This window comes from Anolis sagrei, chromosome 12 (assembly GCF_037176765.1).
Source record: "Anolis sagrei isolate rAnoSag1 chromosome 12, rAnoSag1.mat, whole genome shotgun sequence".
NCBI classification, from domain to species: Eukaryota; Metazoa; Chordata; class Lepidosauria; order Squamata; family Dactyloidae; genus Anolis; species Anolis sagrei.
The window spans coordinates 11,551,643-11,573,722 of record NC_090032.1 but is presented as its reverse complement, the minus strand read 5'-3'; the positions used below and the strand labels follow the sequence as shown (position 1 = coordinate 11,573,722).

Here is a 22,080-nt window from a genome sequence, read left to right as displayed (position 1 = left end):
TTCCGGGATTAGGAGGAGGAGGCCAAGTGAGTGACGTCACTTCCTGTCTCCCGCCCCCTTTTGGGAGGGCTGGCGTTGTCGGTCGGGCGGTGATTGGAGGAAAGGAACTTACGTCACTCCCTGGGCCGGGAAAAGGCGCGTGCGCAGAAGAGAAGCAGCAGGCCCAGGCTTGGACGTCACTTCCGGGGAGGAGGAGGCAGGCTTTGGGTTCCTCCCTTCCTTTTGTTGAGAGTTTAAAGGAATGCTTCCGGGCATTTGGTGTTATTGTCATTATTATTATTGCATAAGCAGTTATCATCATTATTAGTATTACTGATAGTATTATTACTATTGTTGTTATAATATACTAATAATTACATATTGCATAATAATTATTATTAATTATTATTATTAAACTTTATTTGTACCTTGAATTTTGGAGTTGTAATTTGTATAATTATTACCATATAATTATGGTAATAATTATATATAATATTGAGAGTTTGAAGGAATGCTTCCAAGCATTTATTATTATTATTATTATTATTATTATATAAACAGTTGTTATTGTTATTAATACTGATATAACATTCTTACTATTGTCATAATAGATAAGTAATTATATATTACCTAATAATTATATTGTAATCATATACTAGTAAATATATATTGCATAATAGTTATGGTAATGGAGCCCCCAGTGGCGCAGTGGGTTAAACCCCTGTGCCGGCAGGACTGAAGACCGACAGGTCACAGGTTCGAATCCGGGGAGAGGCGGATGAGCTCCCTCTATCAGCTCCAGCTCCTCATGTGGGGACATGAGAGAAGCCTCCCACAAGGATGATAAAAACATCTAATCATCCTGGCGTCCCCTGGGCAACGCCCTTGCAGACGGTCAATTCTCTCATACCAGAAGCGACTTGCACTTGAACCTGGGGATCACAACCAGACACGGTGAAGACATCCGCCCTTGCGCTGTGCTACTCTGCTGCTGAGTATGCATGCCCAGTGTGGAACACATCTCACCACACTAAAACAGTAGATGTGGCTCTTAATGAGGCATGCCGCATTATCACGGGGTGTCTGCGCCACACACCACTGGAGAAATTACACTGTCTAGCCGGAATCGCACCAGCCAGTATCCGCCGGGAAGTGGCAGCCAATAGTGAAAGGACCAAGGCAGAGACATCTCCAGCTCATCCCCTGTTTGAGTATCAGCCAGCACGTCAACGACTTAAATCCAGACATAGTTTTCTAAGATCTACAGAGACACTCACTGGAACGCCTCAGCAAGCGAGAGTCCAAAAGTGGCAGGCTCAAACCCAGAACCTCAACTAATGGCTGAACCGAGATGAGAGACTCCCTCCTGGGCACACAGAGGACTGGGCGACTTGGAAGGCGCTGAACAGACTGCGCTCTGGCACCACGAGATGCAGAGCCAACCTTAAGAAATGGGGCTACAAAGTGGAATCCTCGACATGCAAGTGTGGAGAAGAGCAAACCACTGACCACCTGCTGCAATGCAACCTGAGCCCTGCCACATGCACAATGGAGGACCTCCTTGCAGCAACACCGGAAGCACTCCAAGTGGCCAGATATTGGTCAAAGGACATTTAATCAACTACCAAACTCACAAATTTTGTATTTTGTCTGTTTGTTTGCTTTGGTCTGTTAGTAATGTAATATAATTTGACTGGTTGTCCTGACACGACAAACAAACAATCACTGATAGTATTCTTACTATTGTAATAAAAGATTAGTAATTATATATTGCCTAATTATTTTAATTATACATAATTACAATTATATATAATATTTTATGGCAATTATATATATATCTGTAAAGTATATAATTATTATAAGAGATTATATACTTATATTACTTTAAGGAGACAACAGGATCCCAGCTGAACTGTTTAAAATCTTAAAAGATGATGCTGTCAAGGTGATGCATGCCATATGCCAGCAAATATGGAAAGCACAAGAATGGCCATCAGACTGGAAAAAATCCACTTATATCCCCATACCAAAAAAGGGAAATGCTAAAGACTGCTCAAACTTCCGTACAGTGGCCCTTCCGTACAGTGGCCCAGGGGACGCCTGGATGATTTTTGATGTTTTATCATCCCTGTGGGAGGCTTCTCTCATGTCCCCGCATGAGGAGCTGGAGCTGATAGAGGGAGCTCATCCGCCTCTCCCCGGATTCGAACCTGCGACCTGTCGGTCTTCAGTCCTGCTGGTTTAACCCACTGCGCCACCGGGGGCTCCTCTTATTTCTCATGCCAGGAAGGGAATGCTCAAGATCCTGCAAGAAAGACTCCAGCCAGACATGAAGAGAGAATTGCCAGAAGTACAAGCTGGGTTTAGAAAAGGCAGAGGAACCAGAGACCACACTGCCAATATCTGGATGCTGGAGAATGGAGAAAGGCAGGGAGTTTCAGAAAAACATCTATTTCTGTTTTATTGACTATTCTAAAACCTTTGACTGTGTCGATCATAATAAATTGTGGCAAGTTCTTGGTGGTCTGGGCATACCAAGCCACCTTGTCTCTCTCCTGAGGAATCTGTACAAGGACCAAGTCGCAACAGTCAGAACTGACCATGGAACAACAGACTGGTTCAAGATTGGGAAAGGCGTACGGCAGGGTTGTCTCCTCTCACCCAACCTATTCAACTTGTATGCAGAACACACCATGCAATGTGCAAGGCTTGATGAATGCAAGGCTGGGGTGAAAATTGCTGGAAAAAACATTAACAACCTTAGATATGCAGATGATACCACTTTGATGGCCGAAAGCGAGGAGGAGCTGAGGAGCCTTCTCACCAAGGTGAAAGAAGAACGTGAAAAAGCTGGATTGCAGTTAAACGTAAAAAACAAGATTATGGCAACCAGACTGATTGATAACTGGCAAATAGAGGGAGAAAACGTGGAGGCAGTGACAGACTTTGTATTTCTAGGTGCAAAGATGACTGCAGACGCAGACTGCAGCCAGGAAATCAGACATAACTTCTGACATGAAAAAAGCAATTAGTTTATTTGTTTGTTTATTTACTCTATTTGTACACCGTATTTATTTATATATGACATAAAACCCCCGTGGTGCAGTGGGTTAAACTAGTGAGCTGCTAAACATGTTGACTGAAAGGTTGCAGGTTCAAATCCGGGGAGCGGCATGAGCTTCCACTTTCAGCCCCAGCTTCTGCCAACCTAACAGTTCAAAAACATGCAAATGTGAGTAGAATCATAGAATCAAAGAGTTGGAAGAGACCTCATGGGCCATCCAGTCCAACCCCCTGCCAAGAAGCAGGAATATTGCATTCAAATCACCCCTGACAGATGGCCATCCAGCCTCTGTTTAAAAGCTTCCAGAGAAGGAGCCTCCACCACACTCCGGGGCAGAGAGTTCCACTGCTGAACAGCTCTCACAGTCAGGAAGTTCTTCCTCATGTTCAGATGGAATCTCCTCTCTTGTAGTTTGAAGCCATTGTTCCGCGTCCTAGTCTCCAAGGAAGCAGAAAACAAGCTTGCTCCCTCCTCCCTGTGGCTTCCTCTCACATATTTATACATGGCTATCATATCCCCTCTCAGCCTTCTCTTCTTCAGGCTAAACATGCCCAGCTCCTTAAGCCGCTCCTCATAGGGCTTGTTCTCCAGACCTTTTATCATTTTGTAGATCAATAGGTACTGCTCTGTCGGGAAGGTAACGGCACTCCATGTAGTCATGCTGACCACATGACCTTGGAGGTGTCTGTGGACAACACCGGCTCTTTGGCTTAGAAATGGAGATGAGCGCCAATCCCCAGAGTCGGACACGATTGGACTTAATGTCAAGGGAAAACCTTACCTTTACGTATGACATAAATCTTGTAATTATTCGTAATTACAATTATATCTAATATTATATGGCGCTGTTCCATAACATAAATACACACATACAAATTGTTATAATAGAATAGATAGTATCTTTTAAAAAATATTGTATTGTTAACAACTATTGTAATACATTTATCTTTACTTTACATTGCTTTGGTTTCAATACATTTTTCTTTCTACCCCTTAACCCTCCCCCCGTTGACAAGTTAGTCCTTCTTCATTTGTTCAAGCCATCATTGCATTCTATCTAGTTTTTTTTTCCAATGATCGTCTTTTGGTTTTGCTTCTTGTATCCAATTTTTAAAGGGTGACCATGTTTCTTTGATTTCCTTCTGCTTTTCTGTCCATAGTTTTTCATTTCTTATAATGTCCATAATTTCCAATTGTACTTGTTCCCATATTCATACCATTTTCCCAGGGTCCATTTCTTTCTTTCTTTCTTTCTTTCTTTCTTTCTTTCTTTCCTTTATTTGTATACCGCTCTTCTCAGCCAATTAGGCGACTCAGAGCGGTTAACAACAAGTAGCGGCAAAAAATTCAATACAAACATCGTACAGCCATTTAGAAAACAGTTAACACAATAATACAATAGCAATTAACTTCAATAACCATCAATAACATCAATAAGCAACACACTGGCATCTCATAACTAAAGTCATAATCCAAGCTCGTCATCCGTTGTACCGATTTCCTATAATTCATTGTAATTCATTGCACTGCCTATTCAAACGCCTGTTCGAATAACCAGGTTTTTACTTTCTTCCGAAATGCCATTAATGAGGGAGCTAATCTGATGTCTGTGGGTAGGGCGTTCCACAGCCGAGGGGCCACTACCGAGAAGGCCCTGTCCCTCGTCCCTGCCAACCGTGCCTGAGTTGTAGGCGGGATTGAGAGCAGGGCCTCCCCAGAAGATCTTAGAGCCCTCGTGGGTTCATAGAAGGCATGATCATCAAGTTTGCAGACGACACCAAATTGGGAGGGATAGCCAATACTCCAGAGGACAGGAGCAGAATTCAAAACAATCTTGACAGATTAGAGAGATGGGCCAAAACTAACAAAATGAAGTTCAACAGTGACAAATGCAAGATACTCCACTTTGGCATAAAAAATGAAATGCAAAGATACAGAATGGGGGACAATACCTGGCTCGAGAGCACTACGTGTGAAAAAGATTCGTGGACAACAAGTTAAACATGAGCCAACAATGTGATGTGGTGGCAAAAAAAGCCAATGGGATTTTGGCCTGCATCAAGAGGAGCATAGTGTCTAGATCTAAGGAAGTAATGCTACCCCTCTATTCTGCTTTGGTTAGACCACATCTGGAATATTGTGTCCAATTCTGGGCACCACAATTCAAGAGAGATATTGACAAGCTGGAATGTGTCCAGAGGAGGGCGACTAAAATGATCAAGGGTCTGGAGAACAAGCCCTATGAGGAGCGGCTTAAGGAGCTGGGCATGTTTAGCCTGAAGAAGAGAAGGCTGAGAGGGGATATGATAGCCATGTATAAATATGTGAGAGGAAGCCACAGGGAGGAGGGAGCAAGCTTGTTTTCTGCTTCCTTGGAGACTAGGACGCAAGGGAACAATGGCTTCAAACTACAAGAGAGGAGATTCCATCTGAACATGAGGAAGAACTTCCTGACTGTGAGAGCCGTTCAGCAGTGGGACTCTCTGCCCTGGAGTGTGGTGGAGGCTCCTTCTTTGGAAGCTTTTAAGCAGAGGCTGGATGGCCATTTGTCAGGGGTGGTTTGAATGCAATATTCCTGCTTCTTGACAGAATGAGGTTGGACTGGATGGCCCATGAGGTCTCTTCCAACTCTTTGATTCTATGATTCTATGATTCTATAGGCAGAGATGCGTTCGGATAGATACCGTGGGCCAGAACCGTTTAAGGCTTTATAGGCCAACAGCAGCACTTTGAATTGTGCCCGGTAGCAAATTGGCAGCCAGTGGAGCTGGCGCAACAGAGGAGTTGTGTGCTCCCTGAGTGCCGCTTCTGTTAGTATCATGGCTGCCGAGTGTTGGACTAGTTGAAGCTTCCGAGCAGTCTTCAAAGGCAACCCCACGTAGAGAGCGTTGCAGTAGTCTAAGCGGGATGTAACCAGAGCATGGACTACCGTGGCCAAGTCAGACTTCCCAAGGTACGGGCGCAGCTGGCGCACAAGCCTTTTTTCTTTCTACCCCCAGGCAGTCACAGCATGTGCTGCTCTAAACATCATCAAAGCTAATTTTTGTTCATGTGCTTTTATTTTACTGTCCCCGCAAATCCCTTTTGAGGGAATCTCCATATTTAAATCATTTTTTTATTTTTGTATATAATTCAGTTTTCATGAAGATTTGATTTCAGAACTTTTGTGTCTCCTTACATTCCCAATAGAATAGATAGTATCTGTTACGGATAGCTAGAACCCGAGACTGAGAGCCAAGCCTGTTAAGCGTTGAGTGGCCCCGGAGCTCAGCCAGCCTGTGGATCCATGCACTTGGCGAGCATAAGGAAGCCCAATCCAACAAAATAATGCTCACCAAGTTCCAAAAAGGATGAGAAGGATAGGCAGCGAGATCTTTGGCCTTCTCTGCCAAAGGGGGTCCTAAGACCATCTGTTCTGTCGTCCATTGGGCCTGTAAATAGTTGTCTTTAAAACAGGACGTGCAACCTTTGCCCAACGGGAAGCCAGGGGGCCTAAAGAGAAGTTCTCAGAGGTTTCCACCACAAACAGTCTTTAGATGGTTTGAGAAGTACAACAAAGTCCTTTATTAATGAACAATCAAACAGAAACTTCTCTTGTCTTCAGTAAAGTTAAGTAAATGATTCCAAGCTTTTGGGCAACTGGTGAATTCCTAAACTTGCCCACGAAGGACAGGCAACTATCTTCAATAACTTCTTCTTTAAAGGAAAATCCCCTTTTTAACTTCTCCCAGGTTGACTGTAAACTTAAACCTAACTGATGTGGGCACCACTACTGGGTTGAACTGCGCCTCAAAGCACCGAGTGGGCCTACCAGCAAGGCTTGTAGTCTCTTCAGCTGGAGTTCTTTGATCTTTAGGGCTGTTTCCCTGGAAAGTTTTTGGAGACTCTTTTCCTTCTGTTTCTGTTGGAATTTCTGTAACACTGGAAATTCTTAAAGGGTGAAGCTTTTGTACAGGGTACGTTTACACACGTCCTGTACATTGGCTAACCTAGCTGAGACTAACTAAAAAATGGCTCCTTTCCCTTCTCAATTGCCCTGAGCAAGGGGTGGCACCAAAACTTAATGATGATGGACAGGTGGCTTGCTCTATAACTGCAACCAAAAGAAGCCACCTATCTGCAGAGTCCCTGAAACCTAGGACTGCAAACAAACATTTAATGTAAAGCAAACAAAATTGGAGCTCCTGGTACAGCAGTACCAGAACACCATCAGAAATATATGTTTTCTCATGGTCTTTGGCAACCTCTCTGAAACCCCCTTGCGACCCCCTCCGGGGTCCCGACCCTCAAGTTGAGAAACACTGCTCTATGACCAGAGATGGAAAGAACCATATACACCGACACATATCATTTGTCGTGTCAGAGCAACCAGTCCATTATATATTACATTTCTAACAGAACAAAGCAAACAGACAGAAAAAAACACATCTTGTGAGTTTGGTAGTTGGTTAAATGTCCTTTGACCAGTATCTGGACACTTGGAGTGCTTCCGGTGTTGCTGCAAGAAGGTCCTCCATGGTGCATGTGGCAGGGCTCAGGTTGCATTGCAGCAGGTGGTCAGTGGTTTGCTTTTCTCCACACTCGCAAGCCGAGGATTCCACTTTGTAGCCCCATTTCTGAAGGTTGGCTCTGCATCTCGTGGCAGAGCGCAGTCTGTTCAGTGCCTTCCAAGTCGCCCAGTCTTCTGTGTGCCCAGGAGGGAGTCTCTCATTGGGTATTAGCCATTGGTTGAGGTGCTGGGTTTGGGCCTGCCACTTTTGGACTCTCGCTTGCTGAGGTGTTCCAGCGAGTGTCTCTGTAGATCTTAGAAAACTATGTCTAGATTTAAGTCGTTGGCGTGCTGGCTGATACCCAAACAAGGGATGAGCTGGAGATGCCTCTGCCTTGGTCCTTTCACTATTGGCTGCTACTTCCCGGCGGATGTCAGGTGGTGCAATATCGGCTAAGCAGTGTAATTTCTCCAGTGGTGTAGGGCGCAGACACCCCGTGATAATGCGGCATGTCTCATTAAGAGCCACATCCACTGTTTTAGTGTGGTGAGATGTGTTCCACACTGGGCATACATACTCAGCAGCAGAGTAGCACAGCGCAAGGGCAGAAGTCTTCACTGTATCTGGTTGTGATCCCCAGGTTGTGCCAGTCAGCTTTCGTTTGATATTGTTCCTAGCACCCACTTTTTGCTTGATGTTTGACACTGACACATGAAGATGTTTAAATTAGCCAAGATGGACAAATTGCTCGTGTTCTCCAAGGGGAAATCCATGACTAAATTCCAGATAGACTGTGACAGAGCTGAACAGGCTTTGGTGACCTCACAACCAGCAGTGGAACCCAGAGCTCTGCGAGGATTCTGAGCAGAATTGGCTTCGTTGGGCTGCAAGGCTGGCGCTCCCATTGCTGTCGCCTTTTTAGTTACACCATGCGGGCCTGGTTCTCGTCCAAGCGCCACAGGTGAGCAAGGCCAGAGGGGAGGAAAGGGGGCCAATGCTTACACTTTAGGGTCCTAGGAGTCCCTTGAAAGCACCAAAGGCTGGCAGAACAACAGCTATGGTGGAGGATTCTTCATGTTTTACATCCTACCCAGGGGCGGCTCGTCCATTATGCAAAGTAAGCGGTTGCGGTATACTTTTTTTGCCAGGGGCGCAGAGGCGCCTCTGTAAATGCCCCTCGACTGCCACTTGAGGAGCCCTAGCAACCCTAGCAGTCCGGGGGAAGCCTCGGCTTCCTTGCTTCACTGCCGGGCGATCCTCTTCCCGAACGGCCTCACCTAGCCCCTCTCGTTCCTGCTCCATATCAATAATTGGTTGGGGGGGACGGGACGCCAAAATACTGTTTGCTTACCATTGAAAATTGCCTAGGGCCGCCTCTGATCCTACCTCCACCAAGTAGGCACAGGTTCGCAGCTTGGGTGTGACCCTGGATTCATCGTTGAGCCTGGATCCCCAGGTTTCAGCGGTGACCAGGGGAGCATTTGCACAGCTCAGGCTCGTGCGCCAGCTGCGCCCGTACCTCGGGAAGTCTGACTTGGCCACGGTAGTACACGCTCTGGTCACATCCTGCCTTGACTACTGCAACGCTCTCTATGTGGGGCTGCCCTTGAAGACGGCCCGGAAGCTCCAGCTAGTCCAGCGTGCGGCAGCCATGTTACTAACGGGAGCAGGACGCAGGGAGCATACAACGCCCTTGTTGTCCCAGCTCCACTGGCTGCCGATCTGCTACCGGGCCCAATTCAAGGTGCTGGTGCCTACAAAGCCCTAAACGGTTCCGGCCCAAAATACCTGTCTGACCGCATCTCGGCCTATGAGCCCACGAGGACTTTGAGATCGTCTGGGGAGGCCCTTCTCTCGATCCCACCTGCCTCACAGGCATGCCTGGTGGGGACGAGGGATAGGGCCTTCTCAGTGGTGGCCCCCCGGCTGTGGAACACTCTCCCTGTAGACATCAGACAGGCGCCCTCCCTGATAACATTCCGCAAGAGGCTAAAGACGTTGTGTGAGAAGGCGTTTGACTAGTGCTACATCAATTGGCAATGACGTTTGGAACAGAACATGGATAACGAGATCGGATTGTGATTCTATGATGAGACGTCGCAAATGATTTAGGGTAATTGTATTATTGACTGTGATGTTGTTATTGTTGTCTGTGATATTGCTTATATTGTAATTTGTTTTTATATGTTGTACACCGCCATGAGTCACCCTAGGGCTGAGAACGGCGGTCTACAAATGCAGTAAATAAATAAATAAATAAAAAATAGGACATCTCCATTCCCAGCACAGCTCAGTTGGCTTCCTGGTTGTCGAGCTCCCTAATAGCCACCCCAACCCAGCCTATGTTGGACTTCCAAGCACCCAATTTGGCAGCCAGAGGCTGATGTGGTTGTCACTTTGCTTGCATGACCCCTACCTCTTCTTTCCCTTTCCAGATCCATCAACGAGAAACACTCAAGGTGAGGATTGGGATTTTGGCTCAAGAAAGGAATTGGGGTTTATTTGTGTTCTGCGGGAGCTCAAATATGGGGAGTCTTTGGGCCAGCTACCCTCTGATCCTCTTGAGAGCTGGAAGGGCTTCCCTGGCAATGTGGACGATTGATGTCTTTGCTGCTGTTTCCAGGCTGGAAGAAAATGGAGAGGGAGGAGAAAGTGAAGCAGAGGAGAAGCAACGTGGGACAGAAGCAGCCATGGCGGAAGGCAAGCAGGAATCCAGGTGTTGGGGAAGTGGGACGGGCTATAGCACAGCTGGGAAATCAGCACCAGCAGCAATAAGATCTACCAAGTGAAAGGTTGCCAGTTTGAAGCCTGGGTCAGGGTGAGCACCTGACTATCAACCCAGCTCACTATTTACCTAAGGAGTTAAAAAAAAAAAGCTTAGAGCTGTAAGTTGAGAAATTTTGCACTTTATTCGTTCAGTCGCTTCTGATGCTTTGTGACCTCATGGACCAGTCCATGCCAGAGCTCCCTGTTGGCTGAAAAAAATGGGGGAGGTATTTTACGACACCATAAAAAAAATGCCTGCGACTAAAAGTAAGGAGGAAGTCCTGATGACTCTTCATCATAGAGCAGTGTTTCTCAACCTGGGGGTCGGGACCCCTGAGGGGGTCGTGAAGGGGTGTCAGAGGGGTCGCCAAAGACCATCAGAAAACACAGTATTTTCTGTTGGTCATGGGGGTTCTGTGTGGGAAGTTTGGCCCAATTCTATCATTGGTGGGGTTCAGAACACTCCTTGATTGTAGGTGAACTATAAATCCCAGTATCTACAACTCCCAAATGTCAAAGTCTATTTTCCCCAAACCCCATCAGTGTTCACATTTGGGCATATTGAGTATCCGTGCCAAGTTTGGTCCAGATCCATCATTATTTAAGCCCACAGTGTTCTCTGGATGTAGGTGAACTACAACTCCGAAACTCAAGGTCAATGCCCACTAAACCCTTCCAGTATTTTCTGTTGATCATGGGAGTTCTCTGTGCCAACTTTGGTTCAATTCCACAGTTGGTGGGGTTTAGAATGCTCTTTGTTTACACGTTAACTATAAATCCCAGCAACTACAACTCCCAAATGGCAAAATCTATCCCCCCGCCAACCCCACCAGTATTCAAATTTGGGCATACCGGGTATTTTTGCCAAATTTGCTCCAGTGAATGAAAGTACATCCTGCAGATCATTATTTACATGGCGATTCATAATGTTAGGGTTCTGGTTGGGGGTCACCACAACATGAGGAACTGTATTAAGGGGTTGCGGCATTAGGAAGGTTGAGAACCACTGTCATAGAGGATGGAGCGACAGCACCCCCTGTGGCTAGATTCGAGCACAATCTCCAAAGGCACTGAAACTTGGACGTCAACACAACATACCTCCTTTCTGTCTGTTCTGTCCTGTCTGTCCAAATGCCACTGAATGTTTGCCATGTATGTGTACTGTGATCTGCCCTGAGTCCTCTTGGGAAGATAGGGCTGAATATAAATAAACTGTTGTTGTTGTTGTTGTTGTTGTTGTTGTTGTTGTTGTTTGTTGTTACTACCCGCCACATGTTGCTGTGGCCAACCTTCCCTCCCTCTTTCTTTCTTTCCTTCTTTCTTTCTCTCCTTCCTTCTCCCCTTTTTCTTTCCCTTCTCCTTTCTCTCCTTTCTTCCTTCTCTCTTTCCTTCTGTCCTTCCCGCCCTCCTTCTTTTTCTCCTTCTGTCTTTCTCTCCTTCCTCCTCTATCTCTTTCCTTTCTTCTCTTTTTTATCTTTCCTTCTCTCCTTCCTTCTCTACCTCTTTCCTGCATAAAAGGTAAAGGTAGTCCCCTGACATTAAGTCCAGTCATGTCTGACTCTGGGGTGTGGTGCTCATCTCCATTTCTAAGCCGAAGAGCCAGCGTTGTCCTTAGACACCTCCAAGGTCATGTGGCCGGCATGACTGCATGGAACGCCATTACCTTCCCGCCGGAGCGGTACCTATTGATCTACTCGCATGTTTTCGAACTGCTAGGTTGGCAGAAGCTAGGGCTGACAGCGGAAGCTCACGCCGCTCCCCAGAATCGAACCTGCAACCTTTTGATCAACAAGCTCAGCAGCTCAGTGCTTTAACCCACTGCACCACCGGGGGCTCCCCTTTTACTTGCCCTCCCCATTCTCTCCTTCCTTCCTTCCTTCTCTACCTCTTTCCTTCCTTCCTTCCTTCCTTCCTTCCTTCCTTCCTTCCTTCCTTCCTTCCTTCCTTCTCTGCTTTTTTCCTTTCCCCCTTTCCCTCATAGAATCATAGAATCATAGAATCAAAGAGTTGGAAGAGACCTCATGGGCCATCCAGTCCAACCCCATTCTGCCAAGAAGCAGGAATATTGCATTCAAATCACCCCTGACAGATGGCCATCCAGCCTCTGCTTAAAAGCTTCCAAAGAAGGAGCCTCCACCACACTCCGGGGCAGAGAGTTCCACTGCTGAACGGCTCTCACAGTCAGGAAGTTCTTCCTAATGTTCAGATGGAATCTCCTCTCTTGTAGTTTGAAGCCATTGTTCCGCGTCCTAGTCTCCAAGGAAGCAGAAAACAAGCTTGCTCCCTCCTCCTTGTGGCTTCCTCTCACATATTTATACATGGCTATCATATCTCCTCTCAGCCTTCTCTTCTTCAGGCTAAACATGCCCAGTTCCCTAAGCCGCTCCTCATAGGACTTGTTCTCCAGACCCTTGATCATTTGAGTCGCCCTCCTCTGGACACATTCCAGCTTGTCAATATCTCTCTTGAATTGTGGTGCCCAGAATTGGACACAGTATTCCAGATGTGGTCTAACCAAAGCAGAATAGAGGGGTAGCATTACTACCCCTCCTTCATTCCTTCCCTCAAGCCTAGGCTGGGGGGGGGGGGGGGTCCCAACCAATGACATAGGCATGAGACAAGATGGAACTGTCTTCCTGGCTCCCTCTCTCTTCACTCTCTTCTATTTGTATGTCCAAGCGCTCTAGCTGAGACCCTGTCTCCTGAGTCTCGGAAGCTGTGAACAGTTGAGAGCGGAGGCAATGCACAAGGGATGATGGTTCCCATCTCTCTTTCTGAGCCTTCTCTTCCTTCTTCTCGCAGGTGCTCCAAAGGTCCCCAGCAAGACTCTTACATCCTCCATGACTCCTGCCCCGCTCCCTTCCCAGGAGATACCTCCAGAAGATGTCCAGTCTCCTATTCCTGCGCCAACCCACCTTGACCCCGATGACAAGATCCTAGCCCTTGTGGGAGAGCTGGAGGCTGTGCGGGAGTTCCAGGCGTCCCACCAGCAGGAGCGTGAGTAGGACAGAGCATCCCATTGCCCACTCCTCTTTCTGGGTTGGGAGCTGGAGCAGAGAGATTGAACCTTTCAATGGAGCTTCTGCCTTCTCTTCTCCAAGGAGAGCAGGCTCACAAGCTTTATGATGGCAGGCAACCACTGTAGGGACATGGGTTTGGTAGCAACCAAAACCAACATCATAGAATCCTAGAGTTGGAAGAGAACTCATGGGCCATCCATGGATCTGGACCACACTTGGCACAGATACTTAATATGCTCAAATAGGAACACTGGTGGGATTTGGGGAAAATAGACCTTGACATTTGGGAATTGTAGTTGCTGGGATTTATAGTTCACCTACAATCTAAGAGATTCTGAACTCTAGCAACGATGGAATAGGGCCAAATTTGGCACATAGAACCCTCACAACCAACAGAAAATACTGGAAGGGTTTAGTAGGCATTGACCTTGAGTTTTGGAGTTGTAGTTCACCTACATCCAAAGAGCCCTGTGGACTCAAGCAATGATGGATCTAGACTACACTTGGAACAGATACTCAGTATGCCCAAATGGGAACACTGGTGAGGTTTTGGAAAATAGACATTTGGGAGTTGTAGTTGCTGGGATTTATAGTTCACCTACAATCAAAGAGCATCCTGAACCCTACCAATGATAAAATTGGGCCATATTTCCCTGCACTGAACCCCCATGTTTTGATTGGACTCGCTGGCGTGAGTCTCCCTCCAGCCTTGCACACTCTTCTTCGCCCGCACATGCACACTACTCTGCCATGCGCCAAGCACACCTGTTCTCCCTTCCCCACTTGGAGTCTCAGAAACAACCCTCCCCTTGGCTGAGATGCCAGTCAATCACAGTGTAAGAGGGCTTTTGGTGGGAGGATTCTCCTTTCTGTTTCCAAAAAGGAAGAGAAGGACAGGAGGAGAGATCTGCAGCCTTCTCTGCCAAAGGGGTTCCTAAGACCATCAGAAATATATGTTCAACCTGGGGTTGGGACCCCTCATGACCTCCCAGGGGTCCCAACCCCAGGTTGAAAAATACTGCCATAGGATGATGCATAACAACGCCAGCTAGTGTTATTGATCCCTACTGGTCCTGCAACTTCTCCCTCCGCTTTCATGCCTCCTCCATTCTTCTGCAGGCAGAAAGGACCTCCGCAGCTGCCAGGAGTGCCTCAAGTCCATGAAGGCCATGCGAGACAACGTGCAGGCCATCCAGAGCCGTCTCTGGCAAGTGGAAGCCAAGCTGGGCCTTCGAGTTCCTCCCCAGGGGGAAGAAGAAGAGGAACTGGAAGGAGAAGGGTCTCTTGGTGCCCCATCGCTAGGATGAGAACTGGACAAAAGATCCTATGGACAGATCAATTGTGAGATGGGGTGGGTAGAGGACGATGGAGACATTGCCAATGGTGCACCATGCACAACACCTCTCAGTTGGAGTTCTCCTCATGGCCCCATCCTATTGTAAGAGGTCTGAATTGTGAAGGCCTTAGGAAGGACCATCTGGTTGGGTGGAGCAATGGAGAGGGTCATCATCAATTTGTTTGTCGGTTGCTTCACAAATGGCATTGTGTAGGAGGAATGCACAGCATTGCAATAAAGCTAATATATCTATATAAATAAAAATGTAATGTTCGTTTGTGGGGTTAATAGAACTCAAAAACCACTGAACGAATTGACACCAAATTTGGACACAAGACACCTATCAGGCCAATTAGTGTTCATCACTCATAAAACATTGAAAAACACAGCAGAAGAGACTTAAAAAGCAACCCCCCCCCAAAAAAACCCCATTACAATACATGCACAAAACCACATATATACACTAACACATACACATATATATATACACACATATATGCATATATACACACACAAAACACATATACACAGAAAGGGGGAAGGAGGGAGAGAAGAAGGGATAGAAAGAGGGAAAGAAGGGAAAGAAGGGAAGGAGAGAAGTAAATAAAAAAGTGAAAGAAGGAAAGAGAGAGGGAAGGAAGGAGAGAAGGAAGGATGGAACCAAAGATCAAAGGAAGGGAGGAAAGAAACAGGTAGAGGAAGGAAAAGAAAAAAGGAAGGAAGGAAAGAGGGAGGGAAGGAAGGAGAGAAAGAAAGGAAAGAAAGAGGGAGGGAAGAAACAGGTAGAGAAGGAAGAAAAAAAAGGGGAAAGAAGAAGGAAAAGAAAAAAGGAAGGAAGGAAAGAGGAAGGGAAGGAAGGAGAGAAAGAAAGGAAAGAAAGAGGGAGCGAAGGTTTGGCCACAGTAACTCATAAAAACACTGGAAAACACAGCGGAAGAGACAGCAGAAGCAAAAAACAACAACATTACAATGCATGCGCATAACCACATAAATACACATATACACAAATATATAAATACACACATATACATATATATACACACACAAAACACATATACCCAGACTGGGCCATAGCAACGCATGGCAGGGGATGGCTAGTCTATATAAATAAAAATGTAGTGTTCATTTGTGGGATTAACATAACTCAGAAACCACTGGATGAATGGACACCACATTTGGCCACAAGACCCAAGAAGTGACCATCACCCCCAAAAATGGATTTTGTCATTTGGGAGTTATAGTTACTGAGTCGCTCACCACTTTGAGTCGCCTGAGGACTGAGAAAAGCCGTATATAAATAAAGTAAATAAATAAATAAATAAATACAACTCGGTGGCTTTTCTTCAACTTTGGTGAGATTTATTGGGAAAATCTGGGAACATTCTATTGGCTCTTTTCTTTGCTCTCCAGATCCTCGTTGGTGGGTCTGAGGGCTCCTCTCTCCTGGGTGGGAGCCTCTAAATTCTAGCTCGATATCAAAATCAATGAGCGCTCTGAACTCCACCAAAGAGGAAATTGGACCATATTTGGCATACAGAATCCCCATGACCAGCAAAAAATACTGGAGGTCTTTGGGGGAAATTCACCTTGATTTGGGGGAGTTGTAGTTCTACCTCCAGAGACCCAGGTACCCAAGCTAGTCCTGCCCACTGTGTTCTTTTTTATTGGTTTAATGTTTCGATTTTATATTGTTGTGCTGTATATTTACATTTTGTATTTTATGTTATTTTATTTTCTGATTTTCTGTTGTGTTTTTGTGTTATATGTCTTCAGAAGGAGCCTGAAAACACGGATGTTCCAGTGTGCCTTCCCAGATTAAGGAATCCCAAGCAATATGTCCCACGTGCACTTTACAAGAGAACTGTCTGCACACCCACTTACCCCCCAAAATTTCCATCCTTTTCACCTGGTCATACCATACCCAGCATTTTTAAAATAATTTTAATCATAGAATAGAATAGAATCAAAGAGTTGGAAGAGACCTCATGGGCCATCCAGTCCAACCCCATTCTGCCAAGAAGCAGGAATATTGCATTCAAATCACCCCTGACAAATGGCCATCCAGCCTCTGCTTAAAAGCCTCCAAAGAAGGAGCCTCCACCACACTCCGGGGCAGAGAGTTCCACTGCTGAACGGCTCTCACAGTCAGGAAGTTCTTCCTCATGTTCAGATGGAATCTTTACATTTGGCCCTGCCAGGTTTTTAAATTGCGTCGTGTTTTGTTCTTGTTTTTGCTTTGCTATGAGTTATTTATTGTTGTATTGTGTTGCTGTGATTGTGTTTTGTGTTTTGATATATTTTGGGCTCGGCCTCTTGTAAGCCGCACCGAGTCCTGCGGGAGGTAGTGGCAGGGTATAAATAAAGGATTATTATTATTATTATTATTTTCAACTTTCAAAAATAGTTTATTGTATGGGCCCAAGGCCATGACAAAAAGCACCACACACACACAATAGTACCCTCAGAGTACAGGCACCAAAGATACTAAACAGAACCATAATTTGCTCCCACAACAAAAACAATGGAAGTTAATAATAGCTAAAATACATTTTAGGAGAGGATCCAGTTAACCCTTAGAATCTCCTTGGCAGTTGATAGCGATTTTATCTAATTATTATTATTATTGTTGTTATTATTATTATTATTTTATCTAATTATTATTGTTGTTGTTGTTGTTGTTGTTGTTGTTGTTGTTACCCCTCTATTCTGCTTTGGTTAGACCACATCTGGAATACTGTGTCCAATTCTGGGCACCACAATTCAAGAGAGATATTGACAAGCTGGAATGTGTCCAGAGGAGGGCGACTAAAATGATCAAGGGTCTGGAGAACAAGCCCTATGAGGAGCGGCTTAGGGAACTGGGCATGTTTAGCCTGAAGAAGAGAAGGCTGAGAGGAGATAGAATCATAGAATCATAGAATCATAGAATCAAAGAGTTGGAAGAGACCTCATGGGCCATCCAGTCCAACCCCATTCTGCCAAGAAGCAGGAATATTGCATTCAAATCACCCCTGACAAATGGCCATCCAGCCTCTGTTTAAAAGCTTCCAAAGAAGGAGCCTCCACCACACTCCGGGGCAGAGAGTTCCACTGCTGAACGGCTCTCACAGTCAGGAAGTTCTTCCTCATGTTCAGATGGAATCTCCTCTCTTGTAGTTTGAAGCCATTGTTCCGCGTCCTAGTCTCCAGGAAAGCAGAAAACAAGCTTGCTCCCTCCTCCCTGTGGCTTCCTCTCACATATTTATACATGGCTATCATATCTCCTCTCAGCCTTCTCTTCTTCAGGCTAAACATGCCCAGTTCCCTAAGCCGCTCCTCATAGGGCTTGTTCTCCAGACCCTTGATCATTTTAGTCGCCCTCCTCTGGACACATTCCAGCTTGTCAATATCTCTCTTGAATTGTGGCGCCCAGAATTGGACACAATATTCCAGGTGTGGTCTAACCAAAGCAGAATAGAGGGGTAGCATTACTTCCTTAGATCTAGACACTATGATAGCCATGTATAAATATGTGAGAGGAAGCCACAGGGAGGAGGGAGCAAGCTTGTTTTCTGCTTCCTTGGAGACTAGGACGCGGAACAATGGCTTCAAACTACAAGAGAGGAGATTCCATCTGAACATTAGGAAGAACTTCTTGACTGTGAGAGCCGTTCAGCAGTGGAACTCTCTGCCCCGGAGTGTGGTGGAGGCTCCTTCTTTGGAAGCTTTTAAGCAGAGGCTGGATGGCCATTTGTCAGGGGTGATTTGAATGCAATATTCCTGCTTCTTGGCAGAATGGGGTTGGACTGGATGGCCCAGGAGGTCTCTTCCAACTCTTTGATTCTATGATTCTATGATGATAATGATGATGATGATTATTATTATTATTATATTGTGTTTCTGTATTGATGGGCCTCATGTAAGCCGCCCCGAGTCCCTTTTGGGGAGGTGGTGGCGGGATATAAATAAAGATGATGATGATGATTATTATTATTATTATTATGTAAATAAAGTGGAAATTGCTCAGCACTTCAAATCCACAAACTCACAGCAACACAGCAAACAACACCTTTTCACATAACTAAATGTATTAGTACTGTAGCCCCCTCTAGTGGCTACTCTTGTGCTCTGCAGCCTCTGCAGCTATTACTATTTTTATGATCCCAGAGTGCGAATAGCTAAAGACTACACCTCCCATCATCTCTCACCCTAGAGGATAGGGATAGAGGTAGCTAAAGACTACACTTCCCATCATCTCTCACCCGAGAGGATAGGGATAGAGGTAGCTAAAGACTACACCTCCCATCATCTCTCACCCGAGAGGATAGGGATAGAGGCAGCTAAGGACTACACTTCCCATCATCTCTCACCCTAGTTGAAGGATCTGTTGAGCACTATAGCCTAGCAACATCTTATGGGCCACTCACTCCTATATGAACAAGGAAGGGATTAAATTAGTAAACAAAACTGGAGAAGAAGGTCTTGGTCTCCTAACGTGGACGCCTGACCACTGTGTGTCCATTGTGGGTTAGTTATGAGAGTCAGAAATGAAACCAATAGAATATAAGAAAAAAGTTTAATAATCAATGTTATTTGTTGGAAAGTATGAGGGTTGAATGAAAAGTAATGCCTCCATCTTTGTTACTCCTCAACAGATGGCAGTACTGGTATGTGGCAGGTACTGGCTTGTTCAGTAGACTCTCCTCTACAGTTTCATTTTGGTGGGAAGCCTTGGCGTTGAACGGTTGTGTTGTTAAAGTGCCAAGTATGGAACCCTGCGCAGACGGTCAGTCAATGCGATTTAAGCAACGTGCAGTCATTGAATTCTTGACAGCAGAAGGTGTCACCCCAAAGGAGATTCATGGTGATTGTGTTGATGTGAATACTGTGCTTCGTTGAGCGAGTAATTTTAAAGATGTTGAGGTTTGGGTGATTTGTGTGACAAGGAAAGAGTTGGACGTCCTGTGACAGCAACCACCAAGTTTCACAAACAAAAGGTTGACAGATTGATTCAGGATGATCGTCGTATCACTCAGAGAGAAATTTCAAGCATAATCAGCATTTCATAACAATGTGTGGGTCACATTATTGCTTTGCTCGGCTATTGGAGGATCTGTGCACAATGGGTACCCAGGATGAGAGAACTGTGAGATACTGGTTGTGGAAGCAGAGTGTCGACTTCTTCTGTGACAGCTTCAGAAAACTTGTTCATCATTGGCAGAAATGTATCCAATTGTCTGGTGATTATATGTCATAGAATCATAGAATCATAGAATCAAAGAGTTGGAAGAGACCTCATGGGCCATCCAGTCCAACCCCATTCTGCCAAGAAGCAGGAATATTGCATTCAAATCACCCCTGACAAATGGCCATCCAGCCTCTGCTTAAAAGCTTCCAAAGAAGGAGCCTCCACCACACTCCGGGGCAGAGAGTTCCACTGCTGAATGGCTCTCACAGTCAGGAAGTTCTTCCTCATGTTCAGATGGAATCTCCTCTCTTGTAGTTTGAAGCCATTGTTCCGCGTCCTAGTCTCCAAGGAAGCAGAAAACAAGCTTGCTCCCTCCTCCCTGGGGCTTCCTCTCACATATTTATACATGGCTATCATATCTCCTCTCAGCCTTCTCTTCTTCAGGCTAAACATGCCCAGTTCCCTAAGCCGCTCCTCATAGGGCTTGTTCTCCAGACCCTTGATCATTTTAGTCGCCCTCCTCTGGACACATTCCAGCTTGTCAATATCTCTCTTGAATTGTGGTGCCCAGAATTGGACACAATATTCCAGATGTGGTCTAACCAAAGCAGAATAGAGGGGTAGCATTACTTCCTTAGATCTAGACACTATGCTCCTCTTGATGCAGGCCAAAATCCCACTGGCTTTTTTTGCCGCCACATCACATTGTTGGCTCATGTTTAACTTGTTGTCCACGAGGACTCCAAGATCTTTTTCACACGTACTGCTCTCGAGCCAGGCATCACCCATTCTGTATCTTTGCATTTCATTTTTTCTGCCAAAGTGGAGTATCTTGCATTTGTCACTGTTGAACTTCATTTTTTTGAACTTCATTTTGCTTTGCTTGGCTATTGGAAGATCTATGCAGAATGGGTACCCAGGATGGGAGAATGGTGAGACACTGGTTGTGGAAACAAACTTATTCCGTGACAGCTTCAAAAAACTTGTTCATCGTTGGCAGAAATGTATCCAATTGTCTGGTGATTATGTGTGTTGACTTCTTCCATGACGGCTTCAGAAAACTTGTTCATCATTGGCAGAAATGTATCCAATTGACTGGTGATTATTGCTTTGCTTGGCTATTGGAAGATCTGTGCACAATGGGTACCCAGGATGAGAGAACTGTGAGACGCTGATTGTGGAAAGAGAGTGTCGACTTCTTCCGTGACGGCTTCAGAAAACGTGTTCATCATTGGCAGAAATGTATCCAATTGTCTGGTGATTATGTGTGGGTCACATTATTGCTTTGCTTGGCTATTGGAAGATCTGTGCACAATGGGTACCCAGGATGAGAGAACTGTGAGACGCTGGTTGCGAAAACAGAGTGTCGACTTCTTCCGTGACGGCTTCAGAAAACTTGTTCATCATTGGCAGAAATGTATCCAATTGTCTGGTGATTATGTGTGGGTCACATTATTGCTTTGCTTGGTTATTGGAAGATCTGTGCACAATGGGTACCCAGGATGAGAGAACTGTGAGACGCTGGTTGCGAAAACAGAGTGTCGACTTCTTCCACGACAGCTTCAGAAAACTTGTTCATCGTTGGCAGAAATGTATCCAATTGTCTGGTGATTATGTGTGGGTCACATTATTGCTTTGCTTGGCTATTGGAAGATCTGTGCACAATGGATACCCAGGATAAGAGAACTGTGAGATGCTGGTTGCAAAAACAGAGTGTCGACTTCTTCCACGACAGCTTCAGAAAACTTGTTCATTGTTGGCAGAAATATATCCAATTGTCTGGTGATTATTGCTTTGCTTGGTTATTGGAAGATCTGTGCACAATGGGTACTCAGGATGAGAGAACTGTGAGATGCTGGTTGTGGAAACAGAGTGTTGACTTCTTCCACAACGGCTTCAGAAATGTATCGTTGGCAGAAATGTATCCAATTGTCAGGTGATTATGTGGAAAAGTGAATAGTTTTAGTTAAAGAGCACATTCTAAGGATTATTTTTGCGTTTGATTTATTAAAATATTCCCATCCAAACCTAAGTAACGGAGGTGGAGGCATTACTTTTTATTCAAACCTTGGATATATAAAAATACACTCTGACACACACACAAACACAAATGTGGAAGGCATGGCATGTCTTGAGCCTTCTCTCTGGAAGGAAAGGTTCTGAGAAGTGGTCCTCATGTGATGGGAAAAGAGGGGTAAGTAGTTAGTGGTCTCCCATAGGATGAAACAGGGATGCCTTGTTGAAATGTCAGCTGGGAT

General features: G+C 45.4%; 1 long non-coding RNA gene across 1 annotated transcript; it reads left to right on the top strand.

The window, feature by feature from the left end:
- Window positions 1–8,240: 8,240 nt before the first annotated feature.
- On the top strand, window positions 8,241–10,293 carry LOC137097735 (uncharacterized). Its single transcript, XR_010910410.1, has 3 exons — window positions 8,241–8,494; window positions 9,969–9,992; window positions 10,157–10,293. It is a non-coding gene; the product is annotated as an uncharacterized lncRNA (long non-coding RNA).
- Window positions 10,294–22,080: the final 11,787 nt, after the last annotated feature.